Below are 8,442 nucleotides of genomic sequence, written 5' to 3' on the forward strand. Positions count from 1 at the left end.
TTGTTACTTCCTGGCATTTTCTTTGTTTTTCCATCCTTTAGTTTTGTCTTTTGTCTAATGCTGGTTCTAGTGACATGACATGCACGCATAATTCTCAGTCTGATCTTTGAAAGTTAGTCAGGAAGCAATGAAACCATTTTGAAGATGATAGGGGCACTTTAGGGAAATAAGAATAGATTTGGACGTTTTGAGATTGTTTGAAGCCCGAACCATGTGAAACTGGGGCAGATATACCATAAAGAAACCCTAAAGGCAGGCTTGCCAAATTGACAGAGGCTGTTCGTGGTAATGAAAGTGAAAGTGTTGTCCAACAAATGTGGAAGGAAAATATGTAGAAATGGCCATCAACTCTGATGCGGTCAAGAGATACTATGAATAATTTTTGTGTTTAAATGTATTTGTTTATATTTGGCATATTCTGAGGATTGAGATGATGAAGGCGTTTTGTTCTGCTATCTAAATACTTTTATCCCTTGTCACCCCTTTTGAGCCCTGTTTGTTTTCTTTCATACCCCTCTCTCGGAATCAATGACACAAATAAGAAATGCAAGTGCCGAAGATGAGTACATAAAAAACAAAAGAAGGAAGAAAAGAAAAGAAAAGAAGAAAAGGAAAGAAAGAAAGAAAAGAAAAAGAGAAAAGGAAAGAAAGGAAAAGAAGAAGAAAAGAAAGAAAGAAAAGAAAAAGAAGAAAAGGAAAGACAAAAAAAAGAAGGAAAAGAAAGAAGGGAAAAAGAAAAAGAAAGAAAGGAAAAAGGAAAAGAACTGAAAAGGAAAGGAGAAAAGAAGAACAGAAAAGGAAAAAAAAAAAACCACAAAACAAAGTACATTCTATGACATGAACTACATTTGACTTGATCCCGAAAGGGTACGTAGGCAGCTTCTCTGAGGTTCAGTCATACCAAAATAAAAATCCAAAAATTCCCAAGCAAGAAACTGGGGCGGAAGTTGTGGTTGTTGCGAAAGATCTGATTCCGAAAGTTGTATTTTAACCCCATTCTGAATTGTATTTGAGCCTTTATACCCTTTCTTTCTAACCCCATCCAAAAGCCCACATTACGGTCCCAAGAAAGACCTTTCGATTAGTCTTTGAGAAATGCCAAGTCAAGCATGTAAAGATGATTCATGTCAGGGCAATGCTCCGGTCCAAAATGAGAATGAAAGAATATTAGTGATGAAAACCCTCACGGGTACCGCAAAGCGATGAAAGATGAGAAAAAAATAAAAGTGAGAGAGTCTTATGGGTGAGAACTTTCACGGGCACCTTGAGGCGACAGTAAGCTGAGAGAAAAGAAAATGAGAGATTCTTATTGGTGAAAACCTTCACGGACACCTTGAGGCGACGGTAAGTTGAGGAAAAGAACAAAATGAGAGAGGCTTGATGGTGAAAACCCTTTGGGCACTACAAGTCGAATAAGGAATATGAATCAGATTGGATAAGCAGAGCATTGAAGCCCAGTTTCATAACGAAAGGTTACAGCGAGAACTGAACATCAGGCTTAATTGACGGAATATCTATAAGTGCATGTCGTGGTCATTAGAGTTGGTACCCATATCTGATAGGTTTCTACTTTGTAGTCTCCTCTTTAGTAATCGTCTCTTTCCTTTGTCCTTCACTGCGTTCCTTTGTTTTTTCACTTCCCCTTTCTGAGTCTTTTTGGTCATAACAAGTGAGAAATGACTTCAAAATTTGCCACCAGCTTTCCAATTGCACAAAATGGGGTCTGGCTAGCATATCAAAGTGTCACAAGTCAAGAAAAACAACAATAGCACTGGACTGGTAATAATCAACATGCTTTGGGGATCCCGGTGAAACACAAAGGTTTGATAGATGTCGGTTCAGGAGTAATGCAACAGATAGAGGGTATTGGGATTAAACGGAGAGGAGGTATTTTCTGTGACAAAGATGACATAAAAGGTGGTTAGTCAATAAGCAAGAAATGTCTTTCAAGGTGAGATCAAAGTTGTCATGGCAAGCAAAGGAGCAATACACCTCAAGGTCAAGGGGCCCAGGGTTTCAATTTAGAATAACAACATGATGTGGGTAGCAATCAACATGCTTTGGGGTTCACGTGAGGCACAAGGGTTGGTAAAAGTCAGTTCAGGAGCAGTGCAACAAACAAAAGGTATAGGGTTCGAATGCAGAAGAGGTATGTTCTGTGCTAATGATGACAAAGGAAGTGGTTAGGCAAGAAACAAGTGGGGTATTCAAATGGAAACAAAAGTTAGCAGGGCAGGGCAAATAAGGTAGCGACAGACCTCAGGGCTAAGGCCATCGGATAAGTCAAGAAAGAACAACATATACACGGAGTGGGGGCAATGGACGTGCTGTGGGATTCATATGAAATACAAAGGTTGGGGAGATGCCAGTTCATGCCATGCGCACCTTATGTGATTAGGGCAACATAAAAGGGGTTGGTCCATAAACAAGCAAGGTCTTTGAGTGGAAATCAGTCATCATGGCGAGTGTAAGAGAAATCGCCTCAAAGTTCAAGGCCACAAACCAACCACCATTTTAAATTGACAAGATTTTTCTTTGATTGAAACAGGGGCAGAAATTTCATTCGTTTCGGGGAAACTCCCCTCAAGGGAAAGAGCAAGCACCAAAACAGGTTTAACCGTAAACTTCTGGGAAATGTGGGTTAGTTGAAGTTCAAAATAATAATGAGTAGCATAATTCGGCATATACGTATCCCAAAGGAATATAAGTAGGTTTCAAGGTTTGCATAATTAAAATAGGATTCAAGTAGGAGTTTTCAGGACCTTCCTGGATAATAGGATATAGTTTAAAGTCTTTATAAATAATATGATGTAGTGAGAGTAGTACTTTAGAAGATATAACTTAGGTTCATAATTGTTAGGAGTTGTCAGGACCTCCCTGGATAATAGGACTTAGCTTTCAAATTCTTCTTAATAGTTGGTATATGATTCAGTAACACTCACCCATGGACCCAGTTACCAAACTGGGGCAGAAAAATTTCCTTTGTTTTTGTATGTTTTGTTGAAGTCAAGAGCCCGCCTGGATAGCATGGGAATACTTTCATGTTTAGCAGTCAGGAGCCCACTTGAAGAGCAGGGAATACATTTCAAGCGCAGCAGTCAGGAGCCCGCCTAGAGAACAAGGGAGTACAATTTGAGTTTTAATTTTCAAATTCTCTATTTTGTCTGTTTTGCAGTCAGGAGCCCGCCTGGAGAGCATGATAATACATTCAAGCGCAACAGTCAGGAGCCCGCCTGGAGAACAAGGGAGTACAATTTAAGTTTTAGTTTTCAAACTCTTTGTTTTGTCTGTTTTGAAGTCAGGAGCCTGCCTGGAGAGCATGAGAATACTTTCAAGTTCAGAAGTCAGGAGCCCGCCTGGAGAGCATGGGAATACATTCAAGCGCAGCAGTCAGGAGCTCGCCTGGAGAACAGAGGTATTACAATTCAAATTTTAAGTTTTCAATTGATTTCTTTGTCTATTTTGAAGTCAGGAGCCCGCCTAGAGAACAGAGGAGTACATTTCAAGCTTTGAAGTCAGGAGCCCGCCTGGAGAACAGAGGTATTACAATTCCAGCTTTATTTTTTTAAATTCTTGTTAATATCTGGTAACGTAACGCCCAGTTTTCCAAACTGGGGTAGAAAGTTTTCTTTGTTTTGTTTATTTTGAAGTCAGGAGCCCGCCTGGAGAACAGAGGAATACAGTTCAAGTTTTGAAGTCAGGAGCTCGCCTGGAGAATAGAGGTATTATAATTCAAGTTTTAGTTTTAATTTTTATTAATATCCGATAACATGTACCCAGTTTTCCAAACTGGGGCAGAAAGTTTTCTTTGTTTTGTTTATTTTCGTGAAGTCAGGAGCCCGCTTGGAGAACAGAGGAATACAGTTCAAGTTTTGAAGTCGGGAGCCAGCCCGTATAGCAGAGGAATACATTCAAGTTCAACAATTTGAAGAGGAGGGACAACATCTCAGTTTATAATTCGGAGTGACAACAATGGATTTCACCAGGAGAACACAAGACAACAAGGCAACAAAAAAACATAAGACAACAAGGCAACAGGAAGTACAAGAACAAGTTTGAAGAATTTAGATAGGACTTTTGTAATTCATAGGACATAGCTTAGTATAGATTCTTTTTATTTTTGACATGGTGTAATAAAGGAGGTCAACAAGCAACAGCAGCAGCAATTGCAGTGAAATCACAGCTCTTGGTAGTCCCAGCTACCAGACATTCCCGAACTACACTGACCTGATTCCTGTTTAGCCCAGGATATGTAGGTAGCCTCTGAAGCAGGGTGCGGTCAGCTCTTTCAAAAATGCTTTACACGGAATGTTCGAGCTGGCAAAAATCGCTCGTTTCCGCTCACTTATATTTGCACGAAAACTCTTCGTGTTTCCGGGCAAAGAGAGGCAGCTGTGAGGACATGATTTTTGCCCTATATATGAATTATTCCCAAAAATTCAAACAAAATGTTTTTTTCATTATTTTTGCAATTTTGTGAATTTTGTTTTATTTTCTGTTAATTGTTTGCATTTTTTTTATTTGTGCATTTTTATTCATATGAAAATACAAAAATACTTGGCACTTACATTTAGGGTTTTATTCCACATTTTAGGATTAATTAGTGATTAGGTTATTTAACGAAGAAAGAAAAAATAAAATGGTCTTTTTTGCATTTTTAGTTTAAATTTGTATTAGTTTGCATTTTAATTAGGAATTAATGTATGGGAAATTAGGAAATTTAATTTTTAGTGTTAATTTGGTTGTGAGTTTTATTTTAGCATTTTTATAAAATCAGAAAAAATAAAAAAAATAAAAAATATAAAATGAAAACAAAAACAAAATAAAAGAAATAAAAATAGAAAACAAATAAAAAAGGAAGTGGATGTTACAACAAGGTTGGGCCATTTTTGTTCTTGAAACCCCAGGCCCAAGTCACCATATCCCCTGAACCCCCACGCCCAGGCCCAAATATCCCCCACCCGGTCCGGTTCCTCATTCCCACCAAACGACACCGCTTCACCCCCCACCATTTAATCTGAGCCATTAAATCCTTTTAATCCAACGGTCCAGATTGGTTCAAGCTTTTAAATAAAAGTGTAATAATACACTTCACAAATTCAGAGACATAACCTCTCTTCTTCGTACCCCCACCCCTTCCCCTATAACACCACCGCCCACCATAACGCTGCCATACCCCCGCCGTGCTCCGCCGCTGGAAATCGCCACACGGCGGCGGTCGACGTTCTTTTCCGCCCAAAATTACACCCAATCTCCCCTCATCCTCCTCTTTCCATATCCGGTACTAGTTTCTCTCGAATCATAGCCAAAAAGCTTAAATATTGAATCTAAATTTTCCGGCCAAAACCTTACCTTGTCCAAACGGCCTCAAATTCACACCCCACAGTCCCCATGACCCCTTCAACCTGAATCACAGGACAAAAACCTCCAAATATCATTGGTTAAGTTCGAATTGCAGATCTAGGGTTTTCGAGTTTTAGCCCGTTTGGAGTTTCAATAATGTGGATGATTTTAATTAATGTTATAAGTTTATTTTTGACAAAATAAACCTATAATATTAATTAAAATTCAATTCCAGAAATCAAATCAAGTTGAAGCACGAAATCAGTAAGTTTTGAGTCTTTCCTTTCTCTTTGTTTAACTTCTTTTGTTGCTCGTGTTCGCATAAGTGTTAATTGCTAGTTTAAATGTCGTTTAGTTTGGTTCCGATTCTGAAATTAGTTGTGTTTTGATTTTATTTTTTTTATTGCTGGTGTGATTCAGTCTTAGTTGATTCCTGATTCTAGCTTAGTAATTGTTTTTAGCTTAATTCTGATAGTTTAATCATGATTTTTGATTTTTATGTCGATTTGGTAGTCTGTTTTCATCACAGTTTAGTATTTGTTTTAGGTTTAATTCTGTTAGTTTAATTGTGCATTTGTTTGATTTTTATTCTGTAGTTGATAGTTCTTTTATTAGCTCTTTTACTAATTATAGGTGATTGGTTATAGTTGAATTAGTTTTGATTAATTAGGCTCCAGTTAAAGGGATAGGTTAATGGTGACTTAGGAAAGTAATTGTCGGGGGTATTCAGGGGTATATGGGTAATTGGAATTGGATAGGAATGTTAAAGATCATACTAGAACATCTTAGATTCTTCTAGAATGGGGTCTAACTTAGAATTTTAGGAGGTTTAGTGGACTAACTTGTGGCACAAGTTAACAACTAAGGGACTGAATCTGAAAATAAAGAGGGACTGAAAAAGAAAAAGAAAAAGAAAATAGAGGGATGTCCTCCCTTATGCCTATAAAAGGCAGTCCTCTTTGCCTTAAGGGAGATGTTTTGAGCCCCAATATTCCCCCCCCCCCAAAAACCTCTGCTGCAGATCTGAATTTTAGATTTGATTTTCAAATTCCAGTCCTAGATCTAGTTCTTTAAAAATCCAAAAACCCAAAAAATCAGAAAAATAGTAGAAAACTAAAAATTCTTCCATTAGAAGTTCTTTGTTCTAGCTTGTTTGCATTTGAAACAGCATAAGTTTGCTCTTAAGAGTTCAGTTAATTGAAGTTCAGCAGCTCTTGAGGTCCTTGGAGTCGTTTGAGGTTTAATTGAGTTGATGCTGGGTGATTCTGACTGTTGAAAGATGTTCTGTGACTGCCTAGTTTAGCTTCGAATAGATTTGGTCTATTTTGGTTGGATTTCCCCATTCCTGGGCTTTGTTGAAGCTGGTGAATCCTGTTCTGCTTAGTTGCTGCTGACTCTCACCTTTCTCTGTTTGTTTTATACTACCAGGTACATTTTCGTTGACTCTTGAGTTGGAAGTCTGACCTGCTTGTATAAATTACCAATGGAATCTATGAATGAAGAGTTGGCCATTGTTCAGTTGAATTCATTTGGAGTCATTGATTAATTGTTGATATATAACCCAGCTATTCATGTTTTATTGTAGTTAGTTATAGGATTTGCTTTAATACATTCGTTATTCTAGTTTGTCTATAATGAGCTAGTGGACTGTTTCGAATTGATGGACTGTTGAGTAGTATAATGTAGACTGTCTCAGCCATTTTCAGTATTAGCAAAGTTAGTTCAAAAGTCTATATGTTGTAAAACAGGTTCGAATAGTTCGAAATGGAATTAGCATGTTAGTTCAATATAATTGAGTAATCAGCAGGTCTGTTCTTAGTTTGGCTTAACTGTTGGTTTAGTTTAGTTGATTAATCAGCAGCATGTTAGCATAGCATTAATCAGTCATATAATACTTCATTAGGATTTGGTACTCATTTTTTCATAAAATAGTCTATTCGAACAGTAAAGAGACCTTAAGCTTAGTTCATCACATATTGAGGATCCACTGCATAAGTATCACTAACTGTCTCTCCATTATTAACACTTTAATTTGTGTTGTTGAAAGTAGAATCTCATATTTGGCTGTGAGGTCCACGACCTCCAAATGTACCAGGGCCATGAACTTTGGCCCAAATAATACCTGACATTCAATTACAGGCACGAGGGTTCGAACCCAGGTCCTTCGTGAAGAATGGCCCACGTATGCCTTTCAACATGCATTCTGGGCCTCAAATCATCTATTACGCATGCCCAAGATTTGGGCCAATGCCTGTTTTGCCTCATATAGCAATAAATTATATAGGACATTCCTTGTGTTTTTTTAGAGGCAACAATAAATAGAAAAATCATAGTCATGTTGGGATTGGCTTTTAGATAAGAAATGAGATGAGCCTCGCCAAATAAAAAATATAAAATTGCGGGGCCCTCAATAAATTTTATATTCAAATACTTAGAATTCGGGAGGGGCCGTTTAGCGAATTTCACGGCCTTTCCCCAAAATAATAATGTGTTAGTCTCTTTAGGCGCGCACTTTAATAACATTACCTTCTTAAATTCGGGTGCACATTTATGTGACCCAAATCCAAATCTCAACGGAGTCGAAATGTGTCAACAACCACATTTCCCTAAATTCTTGTCAGAAATAGCCGAATGTCCCTAAAAGGGCGCCGGAAGGCTGCTTTTGCAAGAATATCTACCTTTTGTTCAGTTTTCAAGGTTTTGGACGGTTAGACAACGCAGCCTTAAAATCTTTGTCCCTGAGGTGCTGAAAGACTGTGTTTGCAAAACCAGGTCTTTTATTTTAATTTGAAAAACAAGAAAAAGAGTCATTGGTCAAGTGAATACCATTTGGATTTTGGTTAAAATAAGTCGATCCAGCTTCGACAGTGTCTTAAATCGTTTTTGCCGAGATAGCCCTAGAGTATCTTTCAGTTGTCGAAAGGCTATTTTCGTAAAAGAACGGACAAGTTTGTGAAGTGTCATAAAATAATCCTCCCCGACCTCAAAATTCATGTGAAATTGGGAAGAGGCCACGTTTGTAAAATCAAGTCATTTGGTTAAAATTGGCATATAGGGGAAAGAATCTGTCAGTTTGTTTTTCTTTTGGTTAGAGTATGT

This window comes from Nicotiana sylvestris, chromosome 6 (genome assembly GCF_000393655.2).
Source record: "Nicotiana sylvestris chromosome 6, ASM39365v2, whole genome shotgun sequence".
Taxonomy (NCBI): domain Eukaryota; kingdom Viridiplantae; phylum Streptophyta; class Magnoliopsida; order Solanales; family Solanaceae; genus Nicotiana; species Nicotiana sylvestris.